Below are 15,504 nucleotides of genomic sequence, written 5' to 3'. Positions count from 1 at the left end.
ATTGTGTTTTTATTTAAACTTATTGTTTTAGCTGTCCTGTACAGTGACCTTGAGTGTCAAGAAAGGCGCCTTTAAATAAAATGCATTATTATTATTATTATTATTATTATTATTATTATTATTATTATTATTATTATTATTATTATTATTATTATTATTATTTAACATTTGAATTGCAGTGTGTACATTAAAAACAGAAGCTTTTGAAAGTGATGATGCAAATGTTTTCATGGGACCAATTAAGCTAAAATGGTGGTTGCATTTTACAGCAGGTGTTTTGGAGGCTCTCCATTTGGACAACATTGCTAAAGACTAATGTCTGATTGTACATGCTCCAGATGCTTTTCTTGAAGGAAATCTACTAGTATATATGCCTGCTCACTTTTGCAAATGTATACTTCTGTGTTACTTATAGCAACTACTCCACCTCACTCAGTTAATTAAAAAAAGCATGGTGCTTTTCCTCAGCATACTCTATGTATACAAAGAGCTAGAAAATGGGAAGTAGAAAATGGAAGGTAAATGGCACAGCTGTCTTACTTGTTAACACATGCACATTACAGGAACGAAAACATTTCCAGATGTTTTAGTGTGGATGAACAGCATTTGGGAAACAGTGTTTGGTTGCTTTTATTTTATCTAGATTAGTGTAGATAGCTTCAAAAAGAGATGCCAAGGCGGAGTCAATATGTGATGAGATGAGAGCAGTGGTTGAAAGAGTACTGAAAAGTCATAGTCAAGTAATAATACCATTGCTAGGCCAAAAATGTAGTGCACATAGAGTTAAAGTATCTGTTGTAAATATTACACAAAGCATGAGTTAAAAGTATCCCTTTTAAAAGTACTCATGAGTAGTGAGTATTTCACTGTGAAAGGCTGATGTGTTAACATGCAGTTTGTACATGTGTGTGAAAACGTAACATTCTGTAGTGCATTTAGTGGTTGTTTAAGGCCATTTGACGATTTCAGTCATCATACAGCAGGCATCCATCTTTTTGTATTCAGTGTCAAACAGTCTAAACAGTCTCAGGGTGATTATGTGTAAAGACTTTATGGACACTTTCCAACCATGTCATGAAATAGTTCATTATAATGCAAAATTATTATTATTATTATTATTATTATTATTATTATTATTATTATTATTTGATAGAATCAAATGACTTATTTTCTACTTTAGAAATAGTACTGATACAGCAGTAAAAATGTACTCAAGAGAAAGTGAAAGTACACATTTTTAAATCTACTTAGTAAATTACAATTCCTAAGGAAAAACTACTCAATTACAGTCATTTGACTATTTGTAACTTGAAAGTTTAAACCACTGGTTGAGAGTGACAATGTGTTGTACTTAGAACCTGAAATATACACATATTAGACTTGTTTTCACTGAAAAGTATGGTTGTGACCTTTAATTCCGTTTTCACTTTAAAAGATAACAAAATAATGAACCATACCATACTGTAGTTTTTTGACACCCATTGTTGTTTACAAGGCTATTTGCATGTCATGTCTGAACATATGGAAAGAGGTGTTACTTCTCTCTATTTGCATGCTCAAAAGTTGTGACGTGAACTAGGACTGTGATGATAAGTCAATATTTTGAATCATGGATCGATTTTTGGAATAAATCACAATTCTCTAAGGAATTGATTCTGGGCTTGTTGCAATGCTAGTTATTAATAGTAAACACTTTGAGCTTTTGTGTTTCTGTTTCACATTTTTATTTGGTTAGGAAGATTAGGGTGTTGGGGATTCAGTTATAGTAATTTTTTTTTTATTATTTTTTTTATTTTGTCTTACGGTTAGGGTTAAGGTTTAGGATTAGCGTCATCATTATTATTATTATTATTATTATAGCTTTATTTTTTTTGGTAAATATGTAAATTTTCTTTATTTCTTTTTTCTCTCTTATAATAATAAGAGATAAATATTTGCCCCTTTTTTCTGTAGCCTTGTTTGGCTGTCTTCGCATTTGACCTTATTTTTTTAGCTTGTTCTTAAATGTAATTATCCATTTCTCTTGAATTTCTTAAGGAGCGTAACACAGCCCTAATGTAGATGGCCCATATAGCTTTCACTTCTCTTGTATACTATGCCTATACCAAGTAAGGCTACTGTTTCCAGTGGAAACACAAGCCTGATCAGGTTGAACCATAACTTATGACTTAAATTATAACTTTATTAAATTATGGTTCAAACTGAACCATCATTAACATTATTAGTAATGGTATCACTCCATTGACAGTACTTTTTACAGAGAGTGTACTATATGTAAAGGTATATACAGTTGAAGTCAAATTATTAGCTTAAAATAAGTGTTCCCAAGTGTTGTTTAATGGATATAAGAGGTTTTCAACACATTTGTAAACATAATAACTAATAACAAATAATTCCTTTTGTCTTTGCCATGATGACAGTACATAACATTTTACTAGATATTTTTCAAGATACTAGTATTCAGCTTAAAGTGTAATTTAAAGACAAGTTGGGATAATTAGGTTATATCTACAACTTAGGTTAGTTCTATCAGAACAACAGTTGTTCTGAAGAGAATATTTCTTATGGGTGGCCACTGTAATAATATTTCCATAGGGAGTCGGCACAAAGGATTTGATGCGTAAATTCACAAACTTGCAATGTAACAGTTCACTTTTCATACACTTTCTCATACAACAAAAATCAAACTTAAGAACTATTTACACATTTTCAAACGTCAATTTAAATATGGTTTCAAAGAATGGTCAAAAAGTCTGTCTATTATCAAACCCCTTCTTTATCTTGTTCCCTGGTTTCTTACGCATATGTATGACGTATGACATTACAGTCAACATACAAAACATCATATACGCAATATAATATCACAAACTGTGCAAACTGTATCAAACAACATTAACAATACCTCTTAAAACAAAAGTCTTTGAAACCATAGTGTGTGAACAAATTTGATTTCTTTAAGGAAAACAATTTATTCTCTGACTTTCAGCATGCATATCGAGTAGGACATTCAACAGGAACAGCGTTAACAAATAATTGATGATTGTTTATCAAAGATTGATGATAGTAATTTTGTAGGAACAGTATTGTTGGATTTTAGCTCTGCTTTTGATGTTCTGGATCATAAATTATTACTTGAAAATTAAAATGTTATAAATTTCTCAAACTGTGCATTGGTTTAAAAGTTTTCTGACAGGCAATGTCTTTTATAATGGAAGTTATTCGGAAGTGAAAGAGTTGTAATGTGGTGTGCCTCAAGGAAGTTGTTAAAGACCATTGTTATTTTCTTTTAACAATATTATACAAATATTATCTTTACCAATTTGGTTTTAAAGCATGCAAGGGCAGTTATGTATGCAGATGATACAGCATTATATCTCCCAGCGACATCCATTGAAAAAATTATCTTCTGATTTAGATGAGGAGTTACAATAAACTGGCTACAGAATAATAAGATGGTTTTAAATTTGATGAAAACCAAAAGTATTGTGTTTGGATTTTTTATTTAAATGTAAACCACAATTAATTTTGTCTGTAATGAGTGTGCCTATTGAACAGGTAGAGGAAATTAGGCTGTCTGGATAGTAGGTTCAAGTGGTCAAACAGATTGATAAAATGGTAATGGGAAGAGGTTTATCAGTTATTAAGAGATGTTTAAAATTTTTACCACAGTACTGTCTCTCAAATTGTTCAGCCAATTGTCCTTTCTTATCTAGGTTGCTGTCCAGTGGTATGGTAGAGTGCATCAAGTAAAGATGCAAGGCTAATTACTAATTTACACTACAACAGAAGGGTTAATATTATGAAAATGCATAAAACTTTAAGTTGGTTATTGGTGAAGGATAGGGCAATTGTTTCTCCGTTGTTTCATAAGAAATATTTCAAAATAGTTCCAAGTGTATTGCACTGTCAACTTTTGTATAGTAATGCTAGTCATGATTTTAACACCAGGCATGCATCAAAAGGCATTTGTTTGCTTCCTGCTTCAAAAGCGAATGCAAAGCAACAGACTGTAATGTATAGAAGAATGAAAACATGGAATTAATTACCATCAGACATCACATGCTTTGTAACAAGTAAAATGAGGCTTAAAACTGTTGAATTTTAATGGCACAATATGAAGTGGATTGTTGATCTGGATATTATGTATGAGTTTGGGGTTTTTATGTTTTTTATTGGTCTTTGTTGTTATGGATTAATGCAATTTTGTTTTGTGTTCGATGGACCCCAGGATGAGTAGCCGCTACCTTGATAGTGGCTAACAGGGATCCTGATAAATAAATAAATAAATAAATAAATAAATAAAATACAAATATTATTATATTATAGAAAAATATTACTAATTTCCTAGTGCTCTTTAGTGACTCTAACAAATATTTAACTTAAATTTGGTTTTAAAAATAAGAGGACAAGCATAACAAATTTATTTAGACCCAGAAGAGATGTGATGGTGGAGGAAAAAATGGGTGGAAGAAAAAAAAAAACTGTGGAAGAAAAAATATATAGGAAAAATATATATAGATAGGAAAATATATATATTTTTTTTTAGTTTTTAACTGTTTTTCCACAAACACTTCCTGTTCACTTCATAGTTGTCAACCCTCCCATTTTTGCCAGTATTCTCCTGTATTTTACCATTCTATCCTGCTATCATCCTATCTTTAAGTATCTCCCCATATTTCTCATGTATGTTTTATCTTGAAAGCACGCTGAAATTAATATACAGATGTCTGCGTTCACTTTCTTTCCATTAAAGCTTTGGTGTCGATCATATGCAACCTCTGAATCAGCGAATGCATGTATAAGCCAATGACTGGTATAAGCGCTGACTGACAGACGCGCTCCGTATGATAAACTGATCCCAGATCAGCTTCTGTACAAGCCATTAAAAGAGGAGCGAAAGTGCAGGACACTTTGGGATTCGAATGTGTGTTTAAACAGACAAATACTGTTAAAAATAGCCTATGTAAACATGTCCGTCCTGCATGTTTTATTTTAAACACAGCTAATTTTCTCTTAAATGAGCACAAACAGTTACTAAACTACTCGAATGCTTTCATTATAGATCTTCTTAAAGTGGCACCTCTGTTATCAAACAGCAAACGAGAGATTCATTTGCTGCTCTTCACTTGTTTGATAACAGAGGTGTCACTTTAAATGGCGTGTTCAGAAGCTGATTTGGGATCAGTTTATCCTACGGAGCGCATCCGTATACATGCATTTGCAGATTTAGAGGTCGCATATGAAGGCTGATTATCGATGCACAGCTTTAATAAAAAGGAAAGTGAACGCAGACGTTTTTAAATTAATTTCAGCATGCTTTCAAGATTAAAAATACATAAGAAATATGGAAAAATACGTAATGATAGGATGATAGCGGGATAGAATAGTAAAATACAAGAGAATGCCGGCAAAAACGCGAGGGTTGACAGGTATGAAGTGAACAGGAAATGTTTGTGGAAAAACAGTTTTGTGAGGGAACGCAAAACAACTTTGCATTCGCTAGCAAAACATCTTTGCGAGATAACGCAAAACATCTTTGTCAGGGAACGCAAAAATTAATATATGTATATATATATATATTTCCTATCACTGTTTTTTTTCTTCCTCCCATTTTTTTTCCCCACCATCACGTCCCTTCTGGGTACCCATATTAAAGATAGCAAATACATAATATGAAAATGTCCTTGCTCTGCATCACTTGGGAAATATATATATATAAATAAAAAAAATCACAGGAGTGCTAGTAATTTTGACTTCAACTGTATATATGTGTAAATTCTCATTTTGTATTCAAAGGACAAAAGTCAGTCATTAAGGTACATTAGTTAAATGATAACACAGGGCTGAGTGCATGATTGATTGCGGTGTGATCTGCACCTCTATCAGAGAAGTGTGGACTGGCTGCAGATGCTCATGAAGGCTCCACAGGCGGCGTCAGACTGCAGATTGGAGCTGCTACATGTGGACGGTCTGGCAGAGAGCGGAGACTGGAGGCATGGGCCCAGGAACATGAGAGTATCTGGCGCTCAGAGCCGCGTCTGACAGCGCTGCAGATTTTGGAGCTCCATCCACCTGTGAAGAAGAGAAAAGAAGGAGGGACGTTTTACATGAGAAACAAAAGCACGTCTGTCTGGATTTTTCGCCTATCGGGACAAGAAGGCCAATGCATTTCCAGGCCGAAAAAACAACAGCTAGACAGTGGATTTGCACCTCTTTTTTTTTTTTCAAGGCAGAAAACAAATGGAACGAAAAGAAAATGAAATGCGGCAAGAGCGAGGACATTAATAACGACCCAGAAGTGTCACGCTGTTTGAACGTTCCCACCATCACTCTTGATAATAGCTGCCATGCGCAATATATTTAGCTCCATTTTCTTTGGAAACAAATCCGTGGTATTATTTCAAGTGTTTCTTTTACAGTTGTCTGCCTCCTGTATTGCTGCTGGTTACGTGTGTCCCACTGGACGGCTGGCACAATTACAGCTTGTTCTCTTTTTTTTTATTATTTGTTTAGTTATTTATTTTGTTTTATTTGCTAAATTTGTGCTATTGCACAAACAAAATAATGCTGCATAATCTGGTGGAGGTGTTTTTTTCTTCTTCTGTCGATTGCACCATTTTAATTACTTCTTTCAGGGAGAACTTACTGTAGGAGTTTTGTAAAATGAGCTTGTGTTTGCTGAGCGATACAACATCATGAAAACTCAAAGATATGAGTCACATTTTAAGACCATTAAGATTAATTTTTTGCCTCGTGACAGTAATTTTATGAAAATTCTCATTAATATTATGACTCAAATGTACTGTGGCAGCATTATATAATGGCAGATTATAAGTCGTGAGCATTTTACATAAAACAATATACTGTAATATGTATATTATACATAACACAACATACTGTAAACTATATATGATATATTATACTATGCAAATAAAGGCGAAATTGTCCATAGTGTATGAGTGTGCATGGATGTTTCCTAGAGATGGGTTGCAGCTGGAAGGGCATCCGCTGTGTAAAACATATGCTGGATAAGTTGGCGGTTCATTCCGCTGTGGCGACCCCAGATTAAGAAAGGGACTAAGCCCAAAAAGAAAACGAATGAATGAATGAATGATATTATTCTAAAATATTTCTCCCTTGCACATCAAATGTTTCTTGTTTTGTCTGAAAGAAATGATAAATTATAATTGCATACATAATGAGTTTGTATTTGATGAGTGAATCTCATGAATACTCCGAAATATGACTCATATTCTGTATTAAGAACATTAAAATCTTTGTTTGCATATTCTCATGACAGTCTTCATTAATCTGATGAGTCAAAAGTAACAGCAGAATTGTGATTGTATGCCATTGCCATATTTGAAAGAAAGAAAGAAAGACAGAAAGAAAGAACGAATGTGAATTCATAAAATAGGTAATGAATAATGTAATGTAACCTAAATCTAAATTGATAATTATTAATGTATAATAAATATTCTTCTTCTTCTTCTTCTTCTTATTATTATTATTATTATTATTATTATTATTATTATTATTATCATGTTATTATTATTGTTGTTATTGTTATTTATTAATAATATTATAGTGGAACTTGGTCTTCACTGCATAAATTTACAATATATATATAAATATATATATATATATATATATATATATATATATATATATATATATATATATATATATATATATATATATACATATAAATAATATGTTCGCCTCACTGCAAGAAGGTGGCTGGTTCGAGCCTCGGCTGCGTCAGTTGACATTTCTGTGTAAAAAATTCATTTTATTAAGGGTGTCACAATTATTTGTTTCTTTGATGCACCCGTATGCAGACACGAACAATTTGGTTTCGGTTCAGTTTTAATCATAAGCGGTTATTATGTACTGACGTCATTTATCACATATGCATTATATAGCAGTAGCTTACTATGGTGATGGAGGAGACAGCAAGTAATTGAAAAGCTCCAACTTCTTAAAAAGCAGCTAACTGTGCACAATTGACTGTTTCTGAATTTGCTGGACAGTCTTTCATTGACAGAGAATTATATCAGAATCCAGCTAAGAAAAATTAATGTTGTAAACCCTCTTTCTCACTCTCTGTGGCCCCTTTGACCTGCTGGCGTGTGAGTTAACGTTTTATCTTCTCTCTCGGCTGTTACAACAATAATGTTACTTGTGGATCCAAACACGAGCGTGTCTGCAGAGCGAGTTTTCTTCACTGCGTCGCCATATATAATGGATCAGCTGATCAGCGCGGTCGTTTAACATCAATGTCCATGTCACTGTTTGCTGAACAGCACCAGAGCCGCTCTGATCTTTGGAACTAATCGCAGCCTTTTATGTTGAAAATCTGTCGCATGATCAACCATAGGCAATTAAGAACTTGCACAACAATGCTCAAAAAGCAATTGGGATAATATTTTTATTTGTGTATTTGCTATACAATGGCTGTTGTTCTATGCATGTAGTTGAGTTTTGTTTGATACATTCAAAAAGAGTGTTTTGTTTGAGAAGGTCTGACTGCTTATATGCATGGACAAAATTGTATTACAAACAATATATAAATATAAATACATTTATAAATTTTACATTTTTAATACAAGAATTATTGTGTTGCTAAGTAAAATATCAAAATGTTTATGAAAAGCATTGTCAATGCACCATATTGATACAACTAATATTGATACAATAAATTACTGCTATTAATTCTGTATTGACAATATTATTTCATATAATTGTATTAAATATAGTACTTTCAAAAAGTGGTTCTTTATGGAATGAACACATTTCTACATGTACAGTAATTGGCACCCGAAAAAGGTTCCAGTATTGTTACAAAGAACCCTAATTTGTCTATGTTTAGAACCATTTACCTACTCCAAAAATCTATGACTGCGTCTGAAATTGCCCACTGCTCAGTAGATTCTGCATTTGAATTTAAATGTAATACTCGAACGTTAGAAGTATGTTCTGTATAGTATGAATGTGAGTAGTATGAATGGAACTTGAACGTACTACATCGGCCATTTCATGTGTCACTTCACTCCCATTAATCAATTCTCCCTAGGGACATCATGGGATAGTGTAGCGTGCATCAGATGCACACTTCAGAATCTTGCCGGAAGTAATAAGTCATCAGGGTACTTCACGCATACTGTTTTTCAAATTCTATGAATTCGGACATACTACTCTGCTTGCATACTGTTTTTAGCGTACTATATAATATGAAAGTATGCGATTTTGGACGCAGCCTGTATTTATAAATGAAAGTTTTGAATTGTTTTTACTTCTTCTTTTTGATTATTCTCCTGAATTCATTGTATCTAGTAAATTATGTGGAGTCTGAACTACCACTATATTGTGGCATGGTTTTATAGATTTTTAAGGGGCATTAGTCTGTACAGAGCAGGAGGTACGGCAGCATGAAGACCTTTTGATTATTTAATCACTAATATTAGCAAGTTGTATGGAAATTACTAAATGAACTACTCTATTAATATGAAAGGTAACCAGACTAATTGGGTACTAGTTAACCATACATCCTCTGACTAACTTCAGAATGTCCATGAGAAGAAACGCAATCCCGGGGCATCGAACTCTAAGCAAATGAACGTACAATTAATAATGTCGAACACAAAAAAATATCAAAATCTAAATCATATCACAACTAATAATATGATGAGCTAAATAAACATAAAATAAACACAACAATAAAATTGGAATAATCAAAATTGAAGTCAGCTTAATACAAAGGAGCTGAAAACAAATATAAATACATTTTAATAAATAACCGAATTCTTTTCATAAGCGCTAGAAAAGGATTACATGCATTTAACCTTCGAACATTCATTGGATTCCATCGGTGGGCCGATAGAATGTAATCTTACACTGTTAACGAATTTGCTTTTCAAGGTCTACAACAAAAGACTGGTAGTGACCACGGCAAGCTTCTTTCTGGATTTGTGACAACACCAACCATGAAATGTATATAAGCTCCGCCCACTGGTGTGATGTGCACTAGGCAGTTAGGGAATCATAATACACTTGATATATTCTGAAGGTGTGGCTTCATAGAACCAAAAAGTCTACAGGCAACATACTTATTAAGAGGACAGAAACAGCAGGGTAGAATGACAAATATGTGAATAATAATGGTTTGCAGAAAGATGTGCAGCTCTCTTTCTCTCTGGCTGTCTTTGCTTCTCTCTTCACCCTGATGATCTCTCCACACCGTGAAGCTAATTAGAACTTCGTAATTAGACATTTATGTCCCTTACTGGGATGAAAGCCAAGCTCAAAATCCTCTTACTCAGATCATGTGATTTTGTGCAGATGCAATGGTATGCACATTTTCTTCCTGAATAACTCCGTCTATTATTGGGTGTTTCTTCAGCTAAGGGAACTTCTGGCCCTGTGGACAAAAATAATCTTTAAACACACTTTCACACTCTCACTAGCTTATATAACAGTGTCCGTTGCACATACAGTCACAGGAGGATTAGGCCATTTCTGTCATTTTTCCAGAACATAGAATGTATTCTGTACAACCCAAAGTCCACATTCATTTTTTATATTCAATAAAATCAAGAATATGCTACTTGAATATTTCCTTTAAATTTTATTTTATTGACATAAGTACAAAGAAAAGATTTTTAATGTTTTCAATTAACAAATTATTGTATTTTATAAAAATATTTTATTTGTATTTTTTTCAATGCCTGCAACACACTCCAAAAAAGAAAAAAAAATGTAAAGACAAAATAAAAGTAAAAAGGTCATACACAAAAAAATGCTGGGTTCCACACAATTGATTTGAGTTGGGACAACATGAAGAAATTAAAGGGCACCTATTTTACCTCTTTTACAAGATGTAAGACTATAGTGTCTCTAGAATGCGTCTGTAAAGTTTCAATCTGCCCATTTTGTTGTCCCAGGACTTTGTAGTCTGTGGCTTTAAATCCAAATGAGCTGCTTTTCCCGACCCACCGCTCCAACATGCGGATCTACTTTTCATGCGCTGCATCAGATAAACAGCCGTCAGTGATAGAGACTGGCTCGGATGAAGTTGAAATAAGATCACTAGTCAAAAATACCAAGTAAGTTGATGTGTTTGTGGTGAAGTTCATTCAAGCCTTTCTAAAACGATGAGTCACACAAAAATGCCGTTTGCAATACAAACAACTAGCACACACACACACACACACACACACACACACACATATATGCCCATTTACTGACACCATGCAGCTGCAGTGATTATAGCGGTTAAGAATTACATAGCCATTTTACTCTCTTTATTACAAACATGCTCTGTTATATATATCACATTAATCAATGAAAAACCACAACAATATGTTGTCTTTCATAATGTACCATATGTAGTTTAGTAATATTGTGAACATATTTTGAGGAAATCCAAATGTTGTGCTAAAAGTAAACAAAAACAAACAAAGATTAATTCAGGTGCAAGTGTATTTGCTATGACCATAGGTCTTAGATCAAAAGGTGCAAAAACCCAAACCCAAAAACCCAAATGCTGTAGCTCAACGCGAGTCGAAATAATTCCCCCCCAAAAAACAGCCGAGACCGGGTAGATGGGCTCAGAATTATCCAAATGCCAATGAGAGTCCTGACGATAAACAGAGACACCATAAACAAAGTATAACGAACTGGCAGCAAAGCAAAGGATTGCCGCTCAGATATAGGCACAAAAATTAATTAAGCAGCTGATCAGCGTTAAACAATGAACACACATGACCACAACATAGACACGCAACAAACACACGTGGAGTAAAGCAAAACATAACCACGTCACAAAACAGACAACCACAGAAAGAGCGCACACACCCACAATCATGAAACCAGTCAAATCTCAATCTGTGTAGAGCAAGACAGGAACCCTCATGTGCTCTAGCTTTTGACCTCAGATTGCACTAAATGAAGAACAGTCATGTTGTGCTGTTAAATAAAGGCACAGAAGCTCAGGACAACTTCAGAAATACCTCTGCAACTGAACATAGTCTGCTGCTGCATCAAGAAATGCCATTTGAATGTTTGTTGATGGTGAAAGCTGTACATCATTTGTCTGCGGCAGTGATGCTGCTGGTTCTCATGGTCTGAGCTGATCTCAGATCATCAAGAACACATAGGAGATATGTGCTGGATACAGATGAGTCCATGTTTCAGCTTATTACAGGGAAAAACAGACATTGAAATCTTAGTCTCAAAGTTCAGAGAGATTATCCAAATTTCCATGAGTAACAGATGCTAAAGCAAAAATCTGCCTTTGTTTGTGGAATAGCAAAGAAATTGGCATAGGTATGAGAAATGTAATAATATGATATGATATGATATGATATGATATGATATGATATGATTTGATGTGATATAATATAATATGATCTAATATAATATAATATAATACTTTAAACTAATGAAGTATGGTAGGTTAATTTACGATTACTGCTGTACTTTTAACAGTAAAGGTCTGGCAAACACAGCTGACATTTATTTATTTATTTATTTATTTTACCGTGGTATTGCATAACCCAATGTGTGTGCCATCATTGATCTTCTATATGCACACAGATGTATATGCATATTATACTGTATCTCTCCTGCAGGAGGAGGATGTGCTGACTCTAAAGCTGATGGTGCAGCAGCTCAGCTTAACAATGCAATATCCTCTCATCACAGGGCTTTAGATCAGCGCAGTCGCTCTCTCTCTCTCCTCCATCCAGCGTGACACAGGCTCAGATTAGTGTCTATGTACATGGGCGATCAGAATGAGCCCAGCTGTCCGCAGAGAACAGGCATCTCTTTGTCAGGAGTCAGACTCACATTTGGCCTGTCCTCAGTGACTCTGTGTTATCGGTTGAGCCCCAGCATGAGGTTCAAAACACAGAGAAGTAAAGAGCTGCATCCTGTGTTTTAGTGGGGTGTCGCGGCGCCATCTGATCTGTCCATTAAACACCGCAGCACTTACGTATAAATGACTGTTGTTCTGAAGAGAAAGGGCATTATTTTCTGTTAGCTCTACTCTTTTGCTTTGTAGTGAATGGTTTGTTCTCAAAAGCCCTGCAATTGGCTTATCTTGGGCTAAGAGCTTGTTTTTGTTAAATAAATAAACACATTTACACACACGTGGCTTTAAAGGATTAATGTGTAATTTTATTTTCATTAATATATCCAAAAACACACTTGAAGTGTGTATTTTTGGCGAATTGTGCATTTTAATTATACCAAATGTTTCAAAGAATGTTCAAATACAGAGAAATAACTAGTGATACAGACCATGTCCTGTGTGCTAATGACAACCCATTCTGATTACATACTTCTATATAAATTTCTAGAGAGTGCCAAATACGACCTACGTCCAAATATGAGCTTTGAATTCAACAGAGGCTGCCGTGTACGCTTTTTGAGATCTCAAATTTCACTCGCGAGAACCATTTGCACCTGTTCTTCTCATGTAAATCCACAAGAGGTCACTGTCGACTGACTGACTGACTAACTGACCGACCGATACTCCCACCCATCACTAGGGTTGGGCGATATCAACCAATTTGGCATCGTACGATGTCTAATGTGAAACATTGCGACGAACGATGCCATGCTAGCTGGTAAATGTGAAAAGGAACAGCATCATACTGCCCTGTAGTGTTTGTTTTAAAGACGAAATGCAGTCATACATTCCTCTGGCTACATTATTTGCGATCTCCAGAAATGTATAGGGCTACATTTTCAGAATGAGCCTATGTTGGCTAATGACCAGTGTCAAGCAAGTTACTTCAAAAAAGTAATTAATTAATTACTATAAAATGATGATGAATGAATAAATTATTAGATACATAATTAAAATTGTATTTAAATTACTTATCTAATTACTTTGCCTGAAGAAAAAACTTTCAGTAACTTACTGTTACTCAATAATTAATTGAATTACTTCATTAATAATAATAATAATTATAATAATAGTAATAATAATAAATAAACTTAAATCTCAATGCATAGACAATACTTTAAACTCATAATTGATTAAATTTGAGTCCTTTTAAGGACATTTTAGTTTTCTTTAAGACACTTAGATTTTAAACAATAAACAGTTGAAGTCAGAATTATTAGCCCCCCCCCCTGAATTATTAGCCCCCGTTTATTTTTTCCCCCAATTTCTGTTTAACCGAGAGCAGATTTTTTTCAGCACATTTCTAAACATAATAGTTTTAATAACTAATTTCTAATAGCTGATTTATTTTATCTTTGCCATGATGACAGTAAATAATATTTGACTAGATATTTTCCAAGGTACAGCACTTCTATATATTGCTTAAAGTGACATTTAAAGACATTTAAACTAGGTTAATTAGGTTAACTAGGCAGGTTGGGATAATTAGGCAAGTTATTTAATGATGGTTTGTTCTGTAGACTATCGAAAAAATTAGCTTAAAGGGGCTAATAATTTTTATCTTTTTTTTTTATTTTTATTTTTTTATAAAAACTGCTTTTATTCTAACCAAAATAAAACGAATATGACTTTTTCTAAAAGAAAAATATTATCAGAAATACTGTGAAAATGTTCTTGCTCTATTAAACATCATTTGCGAAATATGTAAAAAAGATAAACAAATTTAAAGGGGGGGGGGGGGGGGGGGGGGGCTAATAATTCTGACTTCAACTGTATGCATCAACACACAAAATGTATCAAGGGACAACATTTATATTTTAAAAGACAAAAACAAAAATTTCAAAAATATGTCATTGTCCCAGCAGGCATAGGACGTCAAAATTACATCAGATTGAAATTGTACCACAACGTCATGAGGACATTGCATTTTAGGTGTAAATGATAATTGGCAGTGGTTCATTCCGCTGTGGGGACTCCTGATAAATAGGATTAAGCTGAAGGAAAATGATTGAATGAACGAATTAATGAAAATTGGCTTGACATCAGAACCCAATGTCTGTTCGACGTTGGACATTGACTTCGGTTTGACATTGGGTTCTGATGTCAACCCGATTTTGGTCACTTTCAAACGCAACCTAAAAACAACCAAATATCAAAGCCTAATGATGTTACATCTTGATATTGTGTGAACGTTACCAATATGACGTCTATCAGATGTTGGTTTTTGGTTTATTAAAGGTAAGTGTTTGACATCAATATGACGTTGGTTTAAGATGTTGGCTTGATGTTGGATTTTGGTCACTTTCCAACACAACATTGAGTTTTGGAGAAATCTAACCTAAATTTAACCTATTAGTAACGTCTTATGACTTTGTGTGCCTGCAGGGTTTTTTAAGCTTGTGCAGTGGTCCATCAAAACCTTTAGTTGAATAATAAAGAATGTAGTATACTTTAGTTTTTGCAGTGTACTGTAATATAGCATACACCATAGATTTTTTTAAATGTTATTGTGTTACCATAGCAACAACATATTAATTACCACAAACGTTTAATTGCAGTACTTTACTATATTATGGTTTTATAAATTACTA

General features: G+C 33.9%; 1 protein-coding gene across 1 annotated transcript in view; it reads right to left on the bottom strand.

The window, feature by feature from the left end:
- zgc:172282 (leucine-rich repeat and fibronectin type III domain-containing protein 1-like protein) overlaps positions 1-15,504 on the bottom strand; it is a 259,195-nt gene that overhangs the window by 144,944 nt on the left and 98,747 nt on the right. The window contains exon 2 of the mRNA XM_056474370.1: positions 5,878-6,072. The gene's annotated coding sequence lies outside the window, so the exon portion shown is untranslated. The remainder of the gene's footprint in view (positions 1-5,877; positions 6,073-15,504) is intronic.

This window comes from Danio aesculapii, chromosome 15 (genome assembly GCF_903798145.1).
Source record: "Danio aesculapii chromosome 15, fDanAes4.1, whole genome shotgun sequence".
Classification (NCBI taxonomy): Eukaryota; Metazoa; Chordata; class Actinopteri; order Cypriniformes; family Danionidae; genus Danio; species Danio aesculapii.
The sequence above is the reverse complement of the archived record's forward strand: the minus strand, read 5'-3'. Positions and strand labels throughout refer to the sequence as shown.